Source organism: Panulirus ornatus, chromosome 50 (genome assembly GCF_036320965.1).
Source record: "Panulirus ornatus isolate Po-2019 chromosome 50, ASM3632096v1, whole genome shotgun sequence".
NCBI lineage: Eukaryota > Metazoa > Arthropoda > Malacostraca > Decapoda > Palinuridae > Panulirus > Panulirus ornatus.
The window spans coordinates 21,392,551-21,418,352 of NC_092273.1; the positions used below are offsets into that span (position 1 = coordinate 21,392,551).

Sequence of the window (25,802 nt, forward strand, 5' to 3'; positions counted from 1 at the left end):
GTAATAGAGTGAATTGGAACGATGTGGTATACCGGGGTCGACGTGCTGTCAATGGATTGAACCAGGGCATGTGAAGCGTCTGGGGTGAACCATGGAAAGTTTTGTGGGGCCTGGATGTGGAAAGGGAGCTGTGGTTTCGGTGCATTATACATGACAGCTAGAGACTGAGTGTGAACAAATGTGGCCTTTGTTGTCTTTTCCTAGCGCTACCTCGCGCACATGCAGGGGGAGGGGGTTGTTATTTCATTTGTTGCGGGGTGGCGATGGGAATGAATAAAGGCAGACAGTATGAATTATGTACATGTGTATATATGTATATGTCTGTGTGTGTATAAATATGTATACGTTGAGATGTATAGGTATGTATATGTGCCTGTGTGGACGTGTATGTATATACATGTGTATGTGGGTGGGTTGGGCCATTCTTTCGTCTGTTTCCTTGCGCTACCTCGCTAACGCGGGAGACAGCGACAAAGTATCATATATATATACATATATATATACATATATATATATATATATATATATATATATATATATATATATATATATATATATATATATATATATATATATATATGTATATATTGGAAAGGATCACAATTTTTGCGCGTGATCAAGATATTCCTATGAGTCCACGGGGAAAATGAAACACGGAAAGTCCCCAAGTGCACTTTCGTGTAATAATCACATCATCAGGGGAGACACAAGAGAGAAATATAAGTCAGTTGATATACATCGAAGAGACGAAGCTAGGACGCCATTTGGTAAACATATTTACCAAATGGCGTCCTAGCTTCGTCTCTTCGATGTATATCAACTGACTTTTATTTCTATCTTGTGTCTCTCCTGATGATGGGATTATTACACGAAAGTGTACTTGGGAACTTATTGTGTTTCATTTTTCCCGTGGACTCATAGGAATATATATATATATATATATATATATATATATATATATATATATATATATATATATATATATATATATATATATATATATATATATATATATATATATACACATATATATATTCCTTGTAATACATGGCGAAATGAAACACGATAAGTTTCCAAGTGCACTTTCGTGTAATGATCACATCATCATCAGGGGAGATACAAGAAAGAGACATAACTGTCAGTTGATATACAACGAAGATATGTAGCTAGGACGCCTTTTGGTAAACAAGTGACTACCCGAATGGAGGTCGGGTGCGTTCAAATCTGGCAACGCGCATATCATAAAGTTTATTATGTGGACAAGAATGGGAACTGCTTACAAATTTTATCAACAATAAAGGTATCCAATTTGTATAGCCTTCACTAATATTAATGTTACAGTTCTTTGTGTAGTAAATAAAAGAAGATTCAATTATATTTCTCGTGGTACAAGAGTTAGAGTTACTAACTGAGATGCATTACTCCATTCAATACAGTGATCATAATTTTTAACATAATCAAACGAGGCATTTGATTCTTGTCCTGTTCTTATACTATATCTACGTATGTTGCTTAGATCTAACAGAAAGGTCATTACCAGTCTGTCCAACATAAACATATTACAATTTTTACATGTTATTCTATAAACATATCCTGCAGAACTTTCTGGTGAGTTACTGATTAAGATATTCTTTAAGGATTTAAGCAACATGGGAAGTAGTGTAGAATTATGACTGAAAGGTAGAACTAAAAGGTTCTTGGTGTCAATGGGAGGTTTGGGTTTACCTCTGTAACATGATTTCTTTGCCAGCTTAAGTGATTTATCAATGAAAGAGCTAGGATACTTTAACTTGGATCCAATAGAATACATCTTCTCAAACTCATCATCAAATCTGGACTGCATATACGTAATGCCCTAAAGAACATAGATTGGAATGATAATAATTTAACACTGCCTGAGACCTGTGCACAGTTCTAAGATTAGCGAGTATTTGGGGCGTTATTCAGGGAGCAAACAAATAAGAAAGAAAGCTAATTGTCTCCTGCCAGCGTCCGGCCTTGAAAAGATTTAAATTGAAAGCAAGGCACAACAAGATCTAGGGTAACATGAGACAACGATTGGGTTGCACCCATCCTGCAGCATGGCTGAAAATCCTGTCGAGCAAGTACAATGAGTGTGGCCAACCAGGCAACTCGTGAAGAATGGGACGGCTCTTCCAGGGAGGCGAAGAACTGGACAAGAAGAACAGAAATCTAGTTCACAGACATGCGGTATAAGATGACGCAAAACATCACATAAGGGGAAGATGATGCAAGAGCTGCGGGAGGAGTTAACATGGGTAAGTGAAGGATTGAGATCCCTTAGAGATGAAGTAAAATCATTTGGAAACTTGGTTAGGACACGAAGCAGAAAATAATGTTAAACATAATAGAGAAAGAAGAAACACATAACAACATTAGGGTTACCAAAGCTAAGACCAAGAAGGACAGACTTGAAGCAAATAGCTGACAGGGGAGTGGCAGTCCGTCAGGAACCAGAAGGAGCTTCGACAGCGACACTGAGGTCTGGATCGTTACGACAACAACTGGAGGAATATGGAGGATAACTTCAAGGAAAACAAAGATGATAATATACAGGACCTGAGGTCAATGACACCGTTCAGGGAAAGTGTCTAAAGTATTGGTTAAAGGTTGAATCACACACACATGACTTACGATAAACAAAGTGAAATTATTTCCAGTCAAATGACAGTCAACTTAGTGTGAATAACTAAACTGGGAAGAAGTAGATCGGTGATGGTTTTTCACTTACAAGATGATAAGAAATCTAGGATGGACAGAGTTCAAGAAATGGAGAAGACAATCGTCATCATACTGAAGACTTTCACCTTGATGACGATAACTAGACACAGAAGAGGACACAGGTATACTGGGACGTCAGCCAACAGTGAGGCTTAATAAGAAGTATATAACTTAGCGAACCTTGAGGCAGAGATAACGGAGGGAGAGAGAGAGTCATACATTTATACACATAAAACGAACAGGAGAAGGGAGGAGTTAGAAAGATTCAGAGAAAACGAACGAAGGTTTAACTTCGAGGATCAGGCCACTTAGGTAAAGGACCTTACTACTCGCATCTTTTAGCAACCCAGCCTCCTCCTCCTCCTCTAGATGACGTTCATCTCAACTCGATATTGTTACATGTATGTTACCCATGAAGCCAAGTGTACTTCTGTTCATAGGGAGTACGACGATCTCTCATCTTCATCCACTACCAGGATTATCTGGTCTTTTCCTGTAAACATCTTCAGCAGCATCTCTTCTGACGAGACTACGGTTGTGTCTTTCATTGACGGCAACCCTTTTTGGTTCTCTCGTCTGTAACTCCATCTTGGAAGACTATAACATTTCCTTACCCTCCCGGCTCATCTCCCACTAATCCTGCGCCCGTCACCATAATCTCTTGCTAGAGTCAAAACACACGTCTCCCTGGAAACAAGCAAGGCGTATTGACCAGAAGTCATCCCTCCTTCTGCCTTGGTGTGGGCTTCAGAAACCGAGTCAGATCCGAGTTTTTTCTTCTGCTTTTGCTTTAAAACCAAAACTTGTCCTTCGTCTGAGAAGTTCACATTGGCGCAGCCTATTCCCAAGCAGGACGACCCTCCTCATTCCTCTGATTATCATTCTGTTTCTTCAACATCTTATCCCAAAATCTTTGAATTTTTCATCAACCTTCATTTGCTCACAGTTTTCTCTCTCAATCTTAGTAGGGTTTTTGCCAGGCAAGTTCCACTGGTCATATCCTTTTCCATTAATCCTTCGTTTTTCAGTTGACAACTTCGTCATTCATATCCTGACGACTCCACACTACGTTCCTCCATCTATTTCAAGTCTACTCCAACTTCTCTTGCTCGATACACATCTCGTCTCGTCACAACTGCGTTTTCAGACCTGGGTAGGATATCCCTGTGGGCCAGACACAGCCTGATTAAGTTTAACGACTGTAAAACTGTTTTTGCTCGCTTTTCATTCTAAACCTATTTAAAACTTTTCATCACCTTTGATTCTTCTATAGTTTTTTTTCTCTTTCACTTATTGAAACATTTGGTATCACCTTAAAATGTCAGGCGTCATGTAAACCCCATATCATACAGATAATTAGGTCTGTCTCTAAGAAACTTGAAGTCCTGTTCAAACGCCGGAAGGACTTCCTCTCTGAACAGTTGTTCCGATCGTACAAATGATTCGTTCGTCCGTATGAAGTACTGATGACACAACGTGAAAGTTTCGAGCTCTACATACTTAACAGAATCGAATTCAAAGCTGTTTAAAATTTCAATTTTCCTCGTCTGACCTCAAGACTTGATCCTCCTGCTCTACACCACAGTGTTGGTTCTTCCTCCTTCCCTTATACATGTGTACATCACTTTGGTTTCTGCTCACAGGACTTAGCTGTTTTTGTGTCCCTACAAGAGGCTAGAGCACGTAATATTAAGAAAGCCAGTGCGTCATAACATTACTGTGTGACCGTCCGCAACACGGGGATGGGCCGTTATCTTTCCTAACATAAAGAAGCTGTGGAACTCGTTCACTTCTCTTGTTCTTTCGAGACGCTACCTCCTCTCCCTCTTGAAAAGCCAGACTTTCCTCTGGTTCCCAAACTCTTCAACAGTTTTTCTTCTTGTCTCCTTACTTCCTGTATCTCTTTAACTCCCTTGATTGCTGAGTCGGGCCTTCAACATGTACGATTAATCCATGAGCTTGTAATCTTATTGTACCATAAAACTTTGTGTACAGGCGTAAACCGTATGACGTCATTCGTGCTGGTTTCTCCTCTCAGGTAGATACATACTTCTCTGTTCCTCGTACAGTTTCAGTATGAAACGTGTCTTTCGTCATCCATGCAGTATCCCTCACGACAGAGACACTTGTGTGGAATCAGATCGACAGACAGTTGTGGTAAATTGTACATGGTATGAGGGTCGTGTGGCTACACGTGAGTGAGTGAGGGACTTTACTGCTCTTGTTGCAAAGACACATACGAAGGAGAGAACACTAACACGGGATCAGGCTGGTGTACTGACAGATGTACAAACTTGAGTATTGCCACACGTAATATAGCAGCTTTAGTACCAGTAGCAGTAGTAGTAATAGTAGTATTTGTAGTAGTAGCAGTAGTAATAGTAATAATAACAGTAGTAGTGGTAGTAGTAGTAGTAGTTATAAAACCACAATTATAATCATTTTTACTGTCCTATTCAAGGTGGGAGGAGAGGATCTTAAGTAGTACCTGGTAATTACATATGTAAATTAGGCCTCCATCATTAGCGTCCTCCTAATTCTTATCCTAATTCTTGCATCCTTCATTATCCTTCTTGCATCCTTAGTTCCCCTCCTCCAGCTGCGTCTTCTCTTAACCTGCCGCCTCAGGCCAGGATGCATGTATATAATACGACGGCCTCCATCAGGGCTTCAGATGGCCATATTGTATCTGATAAAAAAAGGAAAACTTTTCCTGATTTATCAAGATTTCCTCCCCTTAACCTCCCAGTCTCCCACTATCTCTACCAACCTCCCAGTCTCTCACTATCTCTACCAACCTCCCAGTCTCTCTCTATCTCTACCAGCCTCCCAGTCTCTCACTATCTCTACCAGCCTCCCACTCTCTCACTATCTCTACCAACCTCCCAGTCTCTCACTATCTCTACCAACCTCCCAGTCTCTCTCTATCTCTACCAACCTCCCAGTCTCTCTCTATCTCTACCAGCCTCCCAGTCTCTCACTATCTCTACCAGCCTCCCAGTCTCTCACTATCTCTACCAACCTCCCAGTCTTTCTCTATCTCTACCAGCCTCCCAGTCTCTCACTATCTCTACCAACCTCCCAGTCTCTCTCTATCTCTACCAGCCTCCCAGTCTCTCACTATCTCTACCAGCCTCCCAGTCTCTCACTATCTCTACCAGCCTCCCAGTCTCTCACTATCTCTACCAACCTCCCAGTCTTTCTCTATCTCTACCAGCCTCCCAGTCTCTCTCTATCTCTCCCATTTCTGTCTCCCTCACGGCGCCTGCTTGCCCATCATACGCCTTCATTACAATATCAAAAATTTTGGATTAATGTTATAATGAGACCTGTTTATGTTCATAATCTATTCAAGTCGTGATTAATTACACAGTAACAACGTCAGAGTCAATAATTGTCTCACGATATACCAAGTTAACATCACACGTTATGACTCTCTGTTACCATGTTAACATCACACGTTATGACGCTCTGTTACCATGCTAACATCACACATTATGACGCTCTGTTACCATGTTAACATCACACGTTAAGGCGCTCTGTTACCATGTTAACATCACACGTTATGACCCTGTTACCATGTTAACATCATACTTTATGACCCTGTTACCATATTAACATTTCTCATATTTCATAATTTCTCTAAACATATACTTCAACTTCCTTTCACATCTCAATTCTTAGTGTAAACATTGTCTGCGGACATCTTGTTGGTGGGGTATGTGATATACCCGACCCCTGGTGAGTGGTGTTGGTGCTGGGGTATGTGATATACTCGACCTCTGGTGAGTGGTGTTGGTGCTGTGGTATGTGATATACTCGACCTCTGGTGAGTGGTGTTGGTGCTGGGGTATGTGATATACTCGACCTCTGGTGAGTGGTGTTGGTGCTGGGGTATGTGATATACTCGACCTCTGGTGAGTGGTGTTGGTGCTGGGGTATGTGATATACTCGACCTCTGGTGAGTGGTGTGGTGCTGGGTATGTGATATACTCGACCTCTGAGAGTGGTGTTGTGCTGGGGTATGTGATATACTCGACCTCTGGTGAGTGGTGTTGGTGCTGGGGTATGTGATATACTCGACCTCTGGTGAGTGGTGTTGGTGCTGGGGTATGTGATATACTCGACCCTGGAGAGGTAAAATATATTACCACTCGAGGGATCAGGAGCCAGCTAAGATTCGAACTTGCTTTGAAATATGAAAAAATAAACTTGTTAACGATCTCTCTCTCTCTCTCTCTCTCTCTCTCTCTCTCTCTCTCTCTCTCTCTCTCTCTCTCTCTCTCTCTCTCTCTCTCTCTCTCTCTCTCTCTCTCTCTCTCTCTCTCTCTCTCTGCCAGGTTCTTCTCAAAGGAAGTTTGCCATGGACTTGCACCAACATGGTTTAATTAGTTTCTTATGTTGCTTAGCTTCAGCTGGAGTTGTTTACCGGGAAGTTTCCTTGGTTGTATTTGTGGGGTAAAGTTGGTATCCCGACTTGTGCCTCGCCCTGGCCTGGTGGTCCACGCTCAATTGTATCTTTTTAACCTCAAGGTTCAAGAGCTTAGGGTGTCTGGTGGAATCTCTCTCTCTCTCTCTCTCTCTCTCTCTCTCTCTCTCTCTCTCTCTCTCTCTCTCTCTCTCTCTCTCTCTCTCTCTCTCTCTCTCTCTCGTTCACATTCAGTCTCTAGCTGTCATGCATAATGCACCGAAACCACAGCTCCCTTTCCACATCCATGCCCCACAGACCTTTCAATGGTTTATCCCAGACGCTTCACATGCCCTGGTTCAATCCATTGACAGCACGTCGATCCCGGTATACCACATCGTTCCAATTCACTGCATTCCTTGCACGCCTTTCACCCTCCTGTATGTTCGGGCCCCGATAGCTCAAAATCTTTTTCACTCCATCCTTCCACCTCCAATTTGGCCTCCCACCTCTCCTCGTTCCCTCCACCTCTGACACATATATCATCTTTGTCAATCTTTCCTCACTCATTCTCTCCATGTGACCAAACCATTTCAATACACCCTCTTCTGCTCTCTCTCAACCACATTCTTGTTATTACCACTCATCTCTCTTACCCTTACATTACTTACTCGATCAAACCACCTCACACTACATATTGTCCTCAACATGTATCAAAAGTCTATTTGATAGTAATCGAATAATCATATCTCATATTACTGACACAGTGGCGTCTTGGGTATGTTTCTCTTGTCACGGGATCTTAAGGTCTTCGTGCATGTCATTGCGTTTGTTATGTAGATATTTGTTGGCGAGCATCAAGACTGACGTTTTTAAAACTACAGTGCTTGTAATGGGACAAACTGGTCGTCGATAACCATCCAATAGGCTTGTGCTTTCAAGCACTTGGTTACCATAAGCCTGATCGTCTCTCACAATATGGAGGGAGCGCTTGGTGTCCTGCTTGTGCATGGATAAAATCATTTCATTGACGTAGATGAAAGATATAAATGATCGCAAGACTTGAGCCCTACAGCACGCTACTAGCGATCCCATCCTCCTCAGAAAAGGTTAGGAAGGTTCACTTCACCAGACTGACTCGTTGAAGAAGTAGATTGTGATATAATGTCAGGTGGGCTCATTGTCAAGACATTAACGACCTGAATGCTTATTAATCAAAGTCTTAGCAGCTTTTATCTTTCATTTCATAATTTCTTTGTTAATCTTAATCTTCCGCTTCCGAGGAAAGCTGTTGCACTCATTCAAGATTTGTATAGAAATGGAAGCGAAAGCTCAAACATTTTGTTCGTACAAGTAAAAGCAGCCATGTTAAGTTAGGTTAGTTTAAGTTAGGTTAGGTTAGGGTAGGTTAGGTTAGGTTAGGTTAGGGTAAGGTAGGGTAGGTTAAGTTAGGTGTTCGTGATTTTTTGACTTAAAACAAGTAATACTTGACAACTGGTGCCAAATTAATCTTATTTTCGTCATGTTATTCATTGTATAATGCCCAGTGACGCAAGCCGCCCCCGCTCTATTCTCTTGCTTCACACTGTTACGCAATGCATGTTGTGTGGTGGTGCAAGTCCGCCCCGGGCAGCAGGTGCTGTGTTGACACGGCTGGAACTCCCCGTTGGAATGTTCCAGTGGTCAACACGGGGCTGCAGGCGACACACAGGCTCTTGTGAAACATTTCAACACAGTATCAAGACAGAAGCATCTTAAGACAGTGGACACAGAATACAATAGAACATGTTCCCCCTACAGCGATACAGACTTCCAGTCTTCTATTTTTCATCGCTGTTACCTACACCTCTTGAAGCAGAAGCTGCTTCAAGTAAACTGTTCAAGTCAGAGGTCGACCCATCTGACAAAGACAATCCACAATAGACCTGAGCCACGACGTCAGCTGTCTGACTGATGTTTGACTCTGGTGGTAGCCAGCGGGGGGCAGGTACTGGCTCCCTCACCATCCCGGCCCATTTAGGGCTTCTTCCTTACCCAAACCTGTCCTAGGAGCAGCCCTGTTGGTAGCAGGTTGTAGACAGCAGCCGCCCAGGGTAACACCATCCTACAGATTTACGAGTGTCAAGGTGGTAACTGGACCCACCTCACACCCTCTGTGTCAGGTCCTCTGGCGTTACTTTCTGTCTCACGTAAACTAAACTGTTCATGTGGTTTTCATCAGCTTCTCCCTCCACTTACCTTACATAAACCATCCTCATTATTCATCCGTCTTCATATTTTTCCTCTTCTTTATCTCAAGCCGGAGCTGTACCAGCCCTTTCCAGAACCCATATCCTTCTACCAGATCTAACGTTTTTCAATTCATTTCATCAATATTTTCTCTTTTACGAACGACCTCATTTTTGTCGACCGTCATCTGGCTAGCACCTTTCATGGTATCTTCCTTCTTTAAGAGACTCGAAATTCTAATAGTTTTCTGTAATTCCTTCCACACCAACAATATTCTTTATTCAAGATTCCGTTTCAGGGAAGTTTGTGTTCGTATCAACTCCAACACACCTGCTCATCGCCTCGTAGGTCGTCAGTCCACAACATCTGGATTAGAATTGGTCATAACTGACGCAGGTTATGTGTCACTCACGCACTGTTGTGCAAACTACAAAGTTAAAGTTTTCTTTAATTTTCTGCTGTGAGTCTGTAATGTTCCTTCATCCCAGGTGGGGTGGATCTAATCTTACACCATACAGGATTTATTCAGATCTTCCCACACAGACAGTGGTGGGGTTGACCCCCTCACACACGTACAGTTGTGGGGTTGACCCCCTCACACACGTACAGTGGTGGGGTTGACCCCCTCACACACGTACAGTGGTAGGGTTGAACCCCTCATGTTTTCCATTCTTAATGACCTGAAGCGAATGATTGGCCACCCATCCACCTTCATATTGCACACCGTCACTACCAGATATTCTGGATCTGTTTCTCACCTTCAGTCCTCCACGTTATACCTATACAATCACCCCCCATCCTCGACCCCCCCCCCCCCCTTCCCATCTTTCCCAAAAGTGGTTCATCTCAAAAACTTCTTGTAAAAGTCTTTTTATAAATCGCACCTTCTCTCCCGGCTGCCCCATCTACACGTCAAAACCGGCACTTACGGTGTCTTGATTGTGATAAGAGATTTATTTTTTGCTTTCCAACGACAACTTAACTGCCTCTCCGGCTGAGAGAGGAGCATAGTTTAGTGTTGCTGCAGCAGATGTGTATGTATATGTCCTCTTACTGGAAGACAATCTCTCTCTCTCCTGTCCGTGGTTCAGCCTGTCCCATTCTGGTACCATTCGTGCAAAGAACCTGGCATATATATACGATTTAGAACAACGTTCACTATATGGGCCCATATTCAGCTCTCACCTCTGCCAACATTCACTGAGTATATATATATATCTTTTGTGAGGCTAAGTGCCCCTGTGTTCCAGTGAATGGCACGTGATATACATAATCATCCTTCAACATCAGAGTGTAGTAGTCAAGTCGGTATAGAGCGAGGCATAACACTGAACGGAGGAGCGTAGCAGCCGGGGTATTGTACGGCCAGAACACAACTGCTACTCTGGCGGTGAGTGCATAGCAACAACTGGCATGCTATACAGGGGCGCATAGCAACAACAGTGCACAGCAACAGTGTGTGGTGACCCTCACTGTACATGGACACACAGCAACAGTGTGTGGTGACCCTCACTGTACAGGGACACACAGCAACAGTGTGTGGTGACCCTCACTGTACAGAGACACACAGCAACAGTGTGTGGTGACCCTCACTGTACATGGACACACAGCAACAGTGTGTGGTGACCCTCACTGTACATGGACACACAGCAACAGTGTGTGGTGACCCTCATTGTACAGGGACACACAGCAGCAGTGTGTGGTGACCCTCACTGTACAGAGACACACAGCAACAGTGTGTGGTGACCCTCACTGTACATGGACACACAGCAACAGTGTGTGGTGACCCTCACTGTACATGGACACACAGCAACAGTGCGTGGTGACCCTCACTGTACATGGACACACAGCAACAGTGTGTGGTGACCCTCACTGTACAGGGACACACAGCAACACAGCTCAGTAATAAGCAGCGGCCTGAAGCCATATAACAAACTTGGTGTGAAAAAAGTAGCAGAACTTGGCGATAAATTTCATGTCCATCCGACTGGAATAGCAAATAAGGCTGTTCGGTCGTTAACCTCCTCAGAACGACGATATAACTGCTTGAACACGACGACACCACACTTGGGGACGACCTTACCACGTCTGGGGATGTCGCGACCCTTCGACCTAACCCTTGAGAGTCAGGTCAAGGGTCAGGATATCATACCCAAGGGTCATGCTGAAGGGCCGCCCTACGCGCCTTCGTTTTCCCTCACGTGCTCACCTCACTAGACTCCGTCCTTCTGTCACGTTCGCTGCGTCTGTCTCCCTCCGTCACCTGCTGAGGCTGCGACACACAGTGCTCAGGTATGGTCCGTAACCTTCCATGGTGCTCCCGTCCCTCCTCTCTCTCTCTCTCTCTCTCTCTCTCTCTCTCTCTCTCTCTCTCTCTCTCTCTCTCTCTCTCTCTCTCTCTCTCTCGACCCTCCTATCCCTTCTAGTCCCCCTATATACCCCATATCGAGTCCCCATCCTCACTCTTACCCCTGCCCCACTCACCCGTCCCTACCTCCCTAGCACCGTGGTCAAGGTCAAGAGGGCTAGGCGGGTGAGAGTGAGTGGGCTTGGCAACTGGTCCTGTACACAGTTCCCGTGTGTGGTGTCACCTGTACACAGTTCCCGTGTGTGGTGTCACCTGTACACAGTTCCCGTGTGTCGTGTCACCTGTACACAGTTCCCGTGTGTGGTGTCACCTGTACACTCAACACCTGTTTGTAAGATGTTGAGCCATCAGTTGCAACACATCAAAAGGCTTAAGAATCTAAACTAACTAAATTATATACAATTATATATAATAGCTACACACACACACACACACACACCACACACACACACACACACACACACACACACACACACACACACACCACACACACACACACACACACACACACACACACACACACACACACACACCACACACACACACACACACACACACACACACACACACACACACACACACAACGTGTCATCAGAATCACACCTCAGGAGACTAAGTGTCTACTGACAACTGTTAGAACTACCCTCATGTCTTGGGTAAGGAAGTTTTCAGAATGCTATTTACATCCTCGGCCAGAGCTGCCATATGGTTTTCACGTAAGGTCAACACACTTATAGAAATACCATTAAGAAGAGTAGAGTAAGGGGTAACTTAATCATGACCTTTAAGTTTTCGAGCCAATTTGATGACGTAAAGAGTGAACAGTTCCCCGAAAGACGCAAGGACAGAACAAGCGAAGGTCATTACATGACACTACTGCAGAATCTTGTTAGAAAACATGTTGAGAAGTTCATGTGTAGTACTATAAGAACAGTGGAGGTCTGGAAATACTGTACGAAGAACCAGTAATGAAGGCTGACAATTCCTTGACAGTGACGGCGAACTGTGTCTTCACGAGTATAAAACACAAGTCCTTCCTCGTACAATACAAGCAGCTCATTACGTGTTTACGAGAAATCGACACATGCGTATATATACCTTTTTATCCAAGGGAAAATGATACACGATAAGTTCCCAAGTGGACTTTCGTGTAATAATCACATCATCACCAGGGCAGATGCAAGAATGAAATATAACACATCTAATATACAACGAAGAGAAATGGCTAAGACACCATTTCTTGTACCTCCTCTGATGATGTGATCATTACACGAAAGTGCACTTGGGAGCTAATCGTGTTTCATTTCCCGTGGATAAAAAGGAATTAGCTTGATCACGCTCTCAACAGTGACGTTTTCCAATATATATATATATATATATATATATATATATATATATATATATATATATATATATATATATATATATGGAGAAGAAAATCCGGAAAGGGTGAAACCAATACAACACACTGGGGTTTGTGTTCTGACATGTGTGTCGTAAGATGGAAGAGACGGAGCCATTAAGGTATCGTGTTTCCTTCAGTCGTTCCCTGGCCTATTGGGTCGTTGGTGTAATGGGACGCTGGTGTAATGGGACGCTGGTTTAATGGGTTGGTGATGTAATGGGATGCTGGCATAATGGGTCGCATATCAATGGGATGCTGGTATATTGGGACGCTGGGGTAATGGGACGCTAGTGTTATGGGATGCTGGCGTAATGGGACGCTGGGTGAATGGGGTGGTGTCATACTGGGACGCTGGTGTGATGGGATGCTGGCATAATAAGACGCTGATGTTACGGGATGCTGGCAGGTGGGACTCTCTTTACATATTCACACGACGTGATGTGAAGGACACACATTTCTCTCCCTGGTTATAGACTATAACAGGAAGCGGTTGTATTTCTTCATGAACACCATCACGTCTCAAGGTATATGAAGGAATCCGATTGATTTAGAACAGATGATAACTAGGATGACAGGGTTAAATCTTATTCTAGATAGTCATTTGTTCCAGTACTTCTGAATGACGTTTCTGGCGTTGAAGTATGATGACATTATCGCCATACCCGACACCCAGGTCCTCCAGCGATCTGTTTTCCATCTGTCTACTTCGTGACGAGTCCTGAAGCAGAGATCCACAGGATACTGTCCTTCAGAAGTTTAACATCGGACGTGATGACTCACTAACCCATCCTGGAGCAGACTGTCCCTACGTCTGTCGTCTGGGATCAATGTGTGGGATAATGGTTGATATTTACATAAACACCGTCGGCACGAGGTCCCAACCTTCAGGTATGACGGCTTAGCCTTTGACATGACCCTTAAGAACGAGGTCAAACCTCACACGTGATCAACAGGTTTTGATCATCTTGATATCTTCATTCTGGTTTATATTGTTCTTCACATACACGTCTCTCATGACAGCTCCTGCACACGTCATACTGAAAGACTTAATTGTTTTATCAAGTTAAGTCGGATGTCAACATTCATACCTGACTGACTCATTTATTCAGTCGGTACACACATGTACATACGTACGTAACATTAGGTCAACCAATGTATATTTCGGTCACTGTTCCAAAATGTTTATGGTTGACTCTTTCATCAAATGTATTATCACTTTATGATTTTGTTTCATTCGTTTACTTAAACGTTTCCTTCATTGTACATCATTTGCTTAGAAGTACATTCTCATGCACATGGGCTGCATCACGATCATAGCAAAACCAAAGAAGACATCAATCAGACAGACCTCAGCAGATGTTTGTGAAGCTGAGTATTGAAGTCAGGAAGGTTATACGAAGATGAAAGACGTAAAAGACTTCCATAACAAGAAGCATAACGGTGATCCTCGAGTGCCTGAACACCAAACACAAACTATGGGAAGCAGCGGCTCATGCAGAACAGAGAGAGGACAGCAATATCACAGCGGACAGAGAGAGACGGTAGGAGAGAGAGATGATACCTCGACAATCATTGAAAAGGACATATTTTGATTCCACTCTGGCTAATAAAGATGGAGGAAGAGACACTCCATGTCTGAGAGTAGAACTCCACACTGAGACAAATAGATGTCCTGTAAATATGAAACTGAAGCAGATTGTGGAATGATGAGTCCAGGAATGATATGATTGTGCCAAACATGGTTATGTGATGCCAAACATGGTTATGTGATGCCAAACATGGTTATGTGATGCCAAACATGGTTATGTTATACTAAACATGGTTATGTTATGCCAAACATGGTTATGTTATGCCGAACATGGCTATGTTATGCAAGGACAAATGTTTCTTCCCAAACATTTTCCTTATCTTATTTTCTTGATTCTATATATACAAGTTTCAGCTTCTTTAGAAAATGCGTTGTAAGGATAACAGTAACTTTATGACTTCCTTTTTTTTCTTATATTATGGAAATGATAAACATTCCGAGGTGAGCAACGAGCTCCCTGCTGGCACAGTGGCTAACCTTCTCCCCGCAGCTCTGGGCAAGACTGGGAGGGTCGGAACCCACTTTAGTCAAAGATCAGAGCTCACCTCTGTGTTTTTATAGGTTCAGGTGTCACGTCCCTCACTTTAGTAAGCTCAGAGCCTACGCCTCTCACTAGAGCACGCCCAGAGTCCCACGTCGCTCACTAGAGCACGCCCAGAGTCCCACGCCTCTCACTAGAGCACGCCCAGAGTCCCACGCCTCTCACTAGAGCACGCCCAGAGTCCCACGTCGCTCACTAGAGCACGCCCAGAGTCCCACGCCTCTCACTTTAGCACGCCCAGAGTCCCACGCCTCTCACTTGAGTACGCCCAGAGTCCCACGTCGCTCACTAGAGCACGCCCAGAGTCCCACGCCTCTCACTTTAGCACACCCAGAGTCCCACGCCTCTCACTTGAGTACGCCCAGAGTCCCACGCCTCTCACTTGAGCACGCCCAGAGTCTCACGTCTCTCACTAGAGCACGCCCAGAGTCCCACGCCTCTCACTAGAGCACGCCAGAGTCTCACGTCCCTCACTTGAGCACGCCCAGAGCTCACGTCTGACACTAGAGGAATTTCAGAGTTCATGTCTCTGACTTGAAAGCTGTGACTGTCTGGATATATTTGTGTGCACGGGAGGATTTTGTGCACGGGAGGATTTTGTGCACGGGAGGATTTTGTGCACGGGAGGATTTCATCGTCATAAAGATCTGGTTATCATCCGCTGGAGGGAAGCTGAGGACAGTGTTGTTGTGTATCTAGCGACCACAATGTGGCGCACTGGAGACGATTTGTGTAGGTCAGGATAACTACTTTGAATAACTTTCTATTTTAGTTATTGTGTTATGATGGTACAAAACACGGCATCTTACTGCTCCTCCTCCCTTAACACTTCCTCTACCGTGGCACATCTTTCTTCCCACGGGAGACATTCATCCTCCGTGTTTCCTACACTGATGGTGGTGTTTACTCCACTGTAACCCTTCCCTCCTTCCCTGCCGTTCCTCCTACAGCAGCCGTTCCCCTTCCTTCCTTCCCTGCCGTTCCTCCTACAGCAGCCGTTCCCTTCCCTGCCGTCCCTTTACAGCAACCGTTGCTTCAACAACCGTTCCTCTGTATCTGCCGTTCCCTTCCCTACCCTTCCTCTGCAGCAGTCGTTCCCTTCCCTACCGTTCCTCTGCAGCAGTTGTTCCCTTCCCTACCGTTCCTCTGCAGCAGCCATATCGATCCCGGTCACAAACTGCCTCTCGGAACTTCCTCTGCCATCACCACCAGCCGCCCTCGTGCACTGCATCCTCTCCCATCCCGTAGCCAGAGCCACCCAGGCCCGTGTCCCCCCAGAGCCACCCAAACCCGTGTACCCCCAGAGCAAGCCAGGCCCGTGTACCCCCAGAGCCAACCAGGCCCGTGTCCCTTCCAGAGCCAGCCAGACCCGTGTCCCTTCCAGAGCCAGTCAGACCCGTGTCCCCTCCAGAGCCAGCCAGACCCGTGTCCCTCTGTAGCTAGAGGCTCAGCGAACCGTAGCCATGGCTACAGCCGTGGCCAGAGCCTCCACCCTACCCTAGCCAGAGCCATTGTGTCTGACATCAGGATTAGTAACACATCAAGTCCTGAACGTCTTCAGCCTATAATGACTCTGGGAACCACCCATTGTCCTGCCTCAGGCACGGTCCCCTCCGCTCCCTCTCAAGAAATTAATCCATCATGGTCGGTCTAACTTATTATAAAAATCAATGTATACTTTTCCTCTTCCGGGAGAGAGCCTTTCAAAGCTTAACTACCGTAGATCTGAGGCTCTTGGAATACTCGGGGGAGACCGACCACACGGGGGAGGGGGATGCTTCGTTGTAAGATCAGAGTCAGAAAGGTGACGTGCGTCCTCGGTATAGCAGAGACTGGCTACGTTGGCTACGTAAGGCAGTACAGTATGATGGAGAACACGACAAGAATATCCAAATGTAATCTACTGAAGTATTGTGAATAACCGTACAACTACAGACACATATGTAGGAAATGTAATGCCAAAATGACTGACTATGTACGACTGATTAATTGTACAGGTGTGATCCTGTGTGTGTGTGTGTGTGTGTGTGAGAGAGAGAGAGAGAGAGAGAGAGAGAGAGAGAGAGAGAGAGAGAGAGAGAGAGAGAGAGAGAGAGAGAGAGAGAGAGATGGATGGTGTCCAAGACACAGGTGAGAGATAGATAAAGATGATACAGTTATGATGATGAGTAAAGATAATCATTGTTTCGCTAAGAACGGGTGTGAACCTGGCCCGTGTTGTCCATGATGAAACATAACGAAACATGATGAAACACGATGAAGCATAATGAAACATGATGAAACATGATGAAACATAATGAAACAAACAACAAATATCGACATTTATCCTGTAGTTTCAAAGTTGTGAACCACCTCACCGTTTTCCCTTGGTGAAGGACTGGGTAATGACTGAATTGTTTCTGATACAACCATAATATCATTGACAATTTTTTTTTTACATATTTACATAATTTACTCCATCATGTTCTCATATAAGTTTTGTGTGTGTTGCTATTGTCATGGTCGTCTGTTCCGCTATTATGGTTTACTTCTGAACAATGACCATGTTAGACAGGCTGGCACGTGTGTCATACATATAGGCTAGCACGTGTGTCATACATACAGGCTGGCACGTGTGTCATACATATAGGCTGGCACGTGTGTCATACATACAGGCTGGCACGTGTGTCATACATACAGGCTGGCTCGTGTGTCATACATACAGGCTGGCACGTGTGTCATACATACAGGCTGGCACGTGTGTCATACATACAGGCTGGCACGTGTGTCATACATACAGGCTGGCACGTGTGTCATACATACAGGCTGGCACGTGTGTCATACATACGGGCTGGCACGTGTGTCATACATACAGGCTGGCACGTGTGTCATACATACAGGCTGGCACGTGTGTCATACATACAGGCTGGCACGTGTGTCATACATACAGGCTGGCACGTGTGTCATACATACGGGCTGGCACGTGTGTCATACATACAGGCTGGCACGTGTGTCATACATACAGGCTGGCACGTGTGTCATACATACAGGGTGGAACGTGTGTCATACATACAGGCTGCCACGTGTGTCATACATACAGGCTGGCACGTGTGTCATACATACAGGCTGGCACGTGTGTCATACATACAGGCTGGCACGTGTGTCATACATACAGGGTGGAACGTGTGTCATACATACAGGCTGCCACGTGTGTCATACATACAGGCTGGCACGTGTGTCATACATACAGGCTGGCACGTGTGTCATACATACAGGCTGGCACGTGTGTCATACATACAGGCTGGCACGTGTGTCATACATACGGACTGGCACGTGTGTCATACATACGGGCTGGCACGTGTGTCATACATACAGGCTGGCACGTGTGTCATACATACAGGCTGGCACGTGTGTCATACATACGGACTGGCACGTGTGTCATACATATAGGCTGGCACGTGTGTCATACATACAGGCTGGCACGTGTCATACATACAGGCTGGCACGTGTGTCATACATACAGGCTGGCACGTGTGTCATACATACAGGCTGGCACGTGTGTCATACATACAGGCTGGCACGTGTGTCATACATACGGACTGGCACGTGAGTCATTCATACGGACTGGCACTTGAGTCATTCATACGGGCTGGCACGTGTGTCATTCATACAGGCTGGCACGTGAATCATACATACAGGCTGGCACGTGTGTCATACATACGGACTGGCACGTGTGTCATACATATAGGCTGGCACGTGTGTCATACATACAGGCTGGCACGTGTCATACATACAGGCTGGCACGTGTGTCATACATACAGGCTGGCACGTGTCATACATATAGGTTGGCACGTGTGTCATACATACAGGCTGGCACGTGTGTCATACATACAGGCTGGCACGTGTGTCATACATACAGGCTGGCACGTGTGTCATACATACAGGCTGGCACGTGTGTCATACATACAGGCTGGCACGTGTGTCATACATACGGGCTGGCACGTGTGTCATTCTACTACTTGTATTTCTTACTGAGTTTTGCTGAGTTTCTGTGTTTGTCTTCACTGGGGACATCACCCAGGGCATCCTGCCCAGGGTTGGCCAGGTTCATCAAAATTGACAAATCCAAAGTCGGGTATTTTTCCATGGGGCGTCATGCCAGCTCCTGCTCTGCTGGGGGCGTCATGCCAGCTCCTGCTCTGCTCCCGGGCTGAGGTGTTTTATGTGGAAGTTTGATGTGTTGTCAGAACTGTTGCAGGGGAAGTCATTAAGGTCTTGATTGAGTTATGAGTGTCAGTGGGAGTGAGGCGAGGGTGAACCAGTGTAGCAGAATGGAACTTGTGATGGTTTTTTTACACTTTTCCTGCTAACGGGTGAGGGACGTTTGTGCATGACTTTGTAGCAGTTTTCCAATAGTGTGTACGTCTGTTTCTTGTGAGATGAGATGACGCTGAGTCAGTGGTGGAGGCCAGGGTCGTGCTGGAGGCGTGGGGGGTACTTATCTATGATGTGACGCGGGGTTAGTTAACTATTTCTCCTTCAGGGATGGTTGTGTGTCGTGGGCCATTTCCCGCGTTAGCCAGGTAGAGTAAAGAACAGAGGACTGAGCCTTAGAGGGAATATCCTCACTTGGCCCCCTTCTCTGTTCCTTCTTTTGGAAAATTAATAACGAGAGGGGAGGATTTCCAGCCCCCCGCTCCCTCCCTTTTAGTTGCCTTCTACGACACGCAGGGAATACGTGGGAAGTATTCTTTTTCCCCTATCCTTGGGATAGGGGAAAGAGAATACTTCCTGCGCATTCCCCGCGTGTCGTAGAAGGCGACTAAAGGGAACGGGAGAGGTGGGCCAGAAACCCTCCCCACCTTGTATTTTAACTTTCTAAAAGGGGAAACAGAAGGAGTCACGCGGGGAGTGCTTATCCTCCTCGAAGGCTCAGAATGGGGTGTCTAAATGTGTGTGGATGTAACCAAAATGAGAAAAAAGGAGAGATAGGTAGTATGTTTGAGGAAAGGAACCTGGATGTTTTGGCTCTGAGTGAAACGAAGCTCAAGGGTAAAGGGGAAGAGTGGACTGGGAATGTTTTGGGAATAAAGTCAGGGGTTGGTGAGAGGGCAAGAGCAAAGGAGGGAGTAGCACTACTCCTGAAACAGGAGTTGTGGAAGTATATGATAGAGTGTAAGAAAGTAAACTCTAGATTGATATAGGTAAAACTGAAAGTGGATGGAGAGAGATGGGTGATTATTGGTGCATATGCACCAGGGCATGAGAAGATCATGAGAGGCAAGTGTTTTGGGAGCAGCTGAGTGTGTTGGCAGTTTTGATGCACGAGACCGGGTTATAGTGATGGTGATTTGAATGCAAACGTGAGTAATGTGGCAGTTGAGGGAATAACTGGTGTACATGGGGTGTTGTAAATGGAAATGGTGAAGAGCTTGTAGATCTGTGTGCTGAAAAAGGACTGGCGATTGGGAATACCTGGTTTAAAAAGAGAGCTATACATAAGTATACGTATGTAAATAGGAGAGATGGCCAGAAAGCGTTATTGGGTTACGTGTTAATTGATAGGCGCGCGAAAGAGAGACTTTTGGATGCTAACGTGCTGAGGTGCAAACTGAGGGATGTCTGATCATTATCTTGTGGAGGCTAAGGTGAAGATTTGTACAGGTTTTCAGAAAAGAAGAGAAAATGTTGAGGTGGAGAGAGTGGTGAGAGTACGTGAGCTTGAGAAGGAGACTTGTGTGACGAAGTACCAGGAGAGACTGAGTGCAGAATGGAAAAAGGTGAGAGCAAAGGATGTGAGGGAAGTGGGGGAGGAATGGGATGTATTTAGGGAAACAGTGATGGCTTGCGCAAAGATGCATGTGGCATGAGAAGCGTGGGAGGTGGGCAGATTAGAAAGGGTAGTGAGTGGTGGGATGAAGAAGTAAGATTATTAGTGAAAGAGAAGAGAGAGGCATTTGGACGATTTTTGCCGGGAAATAGTGCAAATGAGTGGAAGATGTATAAAAGATAGAAGCAGGAGGTCAAGAGAAAGGTGCAAGAGGTGAAAAAGAGGGCAAATGAGAGTTGGGGTGAAAGAGTATCATTAAATCTTAGGGAGAATAAAAAGATGTTTTGGAAAGAGGTAAATAAAGTGCTTAAGACAAGAAAACAAAGTGGAACATTGGTAAAGGGGGCTAATGGGGAGGTAGTGGTGATGTGAGAAGGAGATGGAGTGCGTATTTTGAAGGTTTGGTGAATGTGTTATATGATAGAGTGGCAGATATAGGGTGTTTTGGTCGAGGTGGTGTGCGAAGTGAAAGGGTCGTGGAGAACGGTTTGGTAAACAGAGAAGAGATAGTGAAAGCTTTGCGGAAGACGAAAGCTGGTATTGCAGTGGAATTCATAAAAAAAAAAAAGGGGGGGGGAGGCTGTTGTTGACTGGTTGGTAAGGTTATTTAATGTATGTATGACTCATGATGAGGTGCCTGAGGATTGGCGGAATGCGTGCATAGTGCCATTGTACAAAGGCAAAGGGGATAAGAGTGAGTGCTCAAATTACAGAGGTATAAGTTTGTTGAGTATTCCTGGTAAATTATATGGGAGGGTATTGATTGAGAGGGTGAAGGCATGTACAGAGTATCAGATTAGGGAAGAGCAGAGTGGTTTCAGAAGTGGTAGAGGATGTGTGGATCAGGTGTTTGCTTTGAAGAATGTATGTGAGAAATACTTAGAAAACAAATGGATTTGTATATGCCATTTATGGATCTGGAGAAGGCGTATGATAAGAGTTGATAGAGATGCTCTGTGGAAGGTATTAAGAGTATATGTATATGGTGCGGGAGGCAAGTTGCTAGAAGCAGTGGAAAGTTTCTATCGAGCATGTAAGTCATGTGTACGAGTAGGAAGAAAGGAAAGTGATTGGTTCCCAGTGAAAGTCGTTTTGTGGCAGGGGTGCGTGATGTGTCCATGGTTGTTTAATTTGTTTATGGATGGGGTTGTTAGGGAGGTGAATGCACGAGTTTTGGAGAGAGGGGCAAGTATGCAGTCTGTTGTGGATGTTTGTCAGTTGTTTGCTGATGATACAGCGCTGGTGGCTGATTCGGGTGAGAAACTGCAAAAGCTGGTGACTGAGTTTGGTGAAGTGTGTTAAAGAACAAAGCTGAGAGTAAATGTGAATGAGAGCAAGGTTATTAGGTACAGTAGGGTTGAGGGACAAGTCAATAGGGAGGTAAGTCTGAATGAAGAAAAACTGGAGAAAGTGAAGTGTTTTAGATATCTGGGAGTGGATTTGGCACCGGATGGAACCATGGAAGCGGAAGTGAATCACAGGGTGAGGGAGGGGGCGAAGGTTCTGGGAGCGTTGAAGAATGTGTGGAAGGCGAGAACATTATCCCGGAAAGCAAAAATGGGTATGTTTGAAGGAATTGTGGTTCCAACAATGTCATATGGTTGCGAGGCGTGGGCTATAAATAAAGTTTTGCGGAGGAGGGTGGATGTGTTGGAATTGAGATGTTTGAGGACAATATGTGGTGTGAGATGGTTAGATCGAGTAAGTAATGCAAGGGTAAGAGAGATGTGTGGTAATAAAAAGAGTGTGGTTGAGAGAGCAGAAGAGGGTGTATTGAAGAGGTTTGGTGATACGGAGTGAATGAGCGAGAAAAGATTGACCAAGAGGATATATGTGTCAGAGGTGGAGGGGACGAGGAGAAGTAGGAGACCAAATTGGAGGTGGAAGGATGGAAAGAAAAAGATTTTGAGCGATCTGGGCATGAACATACAGGAGGGTGAAAGGCTTGCAAGGAATACAGTGAATTGGAACGATGTGGTATACCGGGGTCGACGTGCTATCAATGGATTGAACCATGGCATGTGAAGCGTCTGGGGTAAACCATGGAAAGTTTTGTAGGGCCTGGATGTGAAAAGGGAGCTGCCCTGGGGGGGGGGGATTGATTAATATATTTATTTCATCAGTTCCATGATGGTGTCTGTGTTCGTGTACGGTAAAGAAGGCGTGTTATTTGTTCATACCTGGGCCACGTTCAGGATAATATCAACACATTCCTGGAACAGCTGGAATCACGAGTCATAGGAAATCCTCTCCACATATTGGAAAATTCCTGAGTTTATTTCTTTAACTGGCAACTTCTCAATAACAGGTAGGAAGAGGAGGAATGGTGAGGGCAGGGAGAGGAGGCCGGTGGAGAGGGAGTGAGGGAGAGAAATAAAGGGAATAGGAAGGACAGTAGGAGGGGAAGGGAAGGAGAAGGAAGGATAGTGGGAGAAGGAAGAGGTAATGGTGAAACAGGAGAAGTGGGTGGGAAGGAGCAGAAGGAATAGGAAGATATAGAGAAGAAGGGGATCGAGAAGTAGAGGGAGTAGGAGGAAGATAAAGAAGATGATAAACACTGCCAAATGTATGAATCACTTTCACACGAATAACTCTGGAAGTGTTGATCGTGAGAACATACCACTCCTGTACAATGATGGACAACCAATATACATCCCACAAAATGATGGACAACCCACACATATTGCCAATGATGGAGATCCTATAAACACTTCTTGCAAAGATAGACAGTCTATAAACATTCCCTACAATAGTGGCCAGCCTATAAACATTTCCATACAATGGTGGCCAGCCTATACACATTCCTTATGATCCTGGATAAACTGTACACATTCCGGACTCAGTTTATTGCATTTTACGTAATAAACTTTTTTCTGCGATAATGTCGCTTTTATTCAATAAAAATTTGATTGGTTGTAAACCAAGTCATGAAATACTAAATAATATGTTTTTAAAAGTCGTCGCTGTGATTCACAACACTACCATGGAGTTTAGTTTGCCATGTTCCAGCAACTGTGTGTTCTCATACTTGTGTTGATGATAGTATGAGTATCAACCGTACGTAACACATGTGACAGTAACACAAGCTATGTATGATGTTACGTGGCGCGTTACACGAACGCTTGCACTGACAACGTCAGGTCAACACTACCAAGATCACACGGGTCAGCACAACACAGGAACTCTACCCAGACTTCGCGCTGGTTCTGCACAACACAGGAACTCTACCCAGACTTCGCGCTGGTTCTGCACAACACAGGAACTCTACCCAGACTTCGCGCTGGTTCTGTACAACACAGGAACTCTACCCAGACTTCGCGCTGGTTCTGCACAACACAAGAACTCTACCCAGACTTCGCGCTGGTTCTCCACAACACAGGAACTCTACCCAGACTTCGCGTTGGTTCTGTACAACAAAGGAACTCTACCCAGACTTCGCGCTGGTTCTGCACAACACAGGAACTCTACCCAGACTTCGCGCTGGTTCTGCACAACACAGGAACTCTACCCAGACTTCGCGCTGGTTCTGCACAACACAGGCACTCTACCCAGACTTCGCGCTGGTTCTCCACAACACAGGAACTCTACCCAGACTTCGGCGTTGTGACTTTATAACACAGATGACCATGTAGGCTGCAGGTATTACCACGTCCCACCAGATGATCACAGACAAGTCAGACACCCAAACTGTCAGTCAGACAACCACTCAGTAAATCCACTCGGTGAAGGCGAGCCAACAAGGCAACTAGAAGCCAATCAGAAGGCCAGTCATTCAGGACTCCCGGGAGGCAGTCAGGTGGAAGAGAAACCAATCAGATAAACACAAAGATTGATCTGATTGTCATGATTCGTCTAGATAAACTCGAGCAAGATTTTTATGAATCCGATGTGGGAATATCTTTGGTCACCCATCACTGCGTCTCATCACAGCTTCCCAGAGACCCAATTATATGTTGTGATCGTTTCCCTCACGTGGTGGAGTGTTTTCCTCCACTACAGAAAACGTGGACAGAGGAGGACGTGGGTTCCCGGCTTTGGTTTGGTCAGAAAAACATGATTTAGTTTCATAGTTGATATAAGAAGGTTGATGATGGCATATTAGGAGGACAATGATGCCACATTCTGCTAACAAGATTGAACTGGCTCTGGAGGTTATGTGGTTGTTTTCCTTTTTCTATCTTTGTTTCCCTCATGATCGTAGTTTGTTTTCTGCTCTCCGTCTTGTGTTCTGTGTCGTATCTTCTCTTGGTCTGACAATGTTTACCTTAGCTCTATTTTCCCCTGTCTCCTTTGTTTCTTAATCTTTCATACTTCTCTTCTGTTGCTTTATTTACCAACTTTCTATCACTTTTATTTCCTTATTTCTCTCTTCCTTGGATTATTCTGCTCTCCGCAACCATCTGTTTCTTCATATATTCTTCTTCAGCACTTTCTCTCTCATTCTTTCCCATATTCTCTCACTCATTAATTCTCCCTCCCGCTCCATACTCTTTCTCTCTTTCTTTTTCCTTCATTATTTCATATATGATTTTTCCTTCCTTCCTTATTTGCATACTTACTCAACCTTCGGTTGAATTCAGAATGTCTTCATTTTCTTACCCTTTCTCTGTCGTCTGAACCTCTCTCTCTCTCTCTCTCTCTCTCTCTCTCTCTCTCTCTCTCTCTCTCTCTCTCTCTCTCTCTCTCTCTCAATTCGGTCGTGCAGGCAATTA

The 25,802-nt window shown here is 44.9% G+C and overlaps 1 protein-coding gene across 2 annotated transcripts in view; it reads right to left on the reverse strand.

The window, feature by feature from the left end:
* The window catches only part of LOC139764652 (diuretic hormone receptor-like), a 266,559-nt gene that overhangs the window by 107,320 nt on the left and 133,437 nt on the right, over positions 1 to 25,802 (reverse strand). The window lies entirely within an intron of this gene.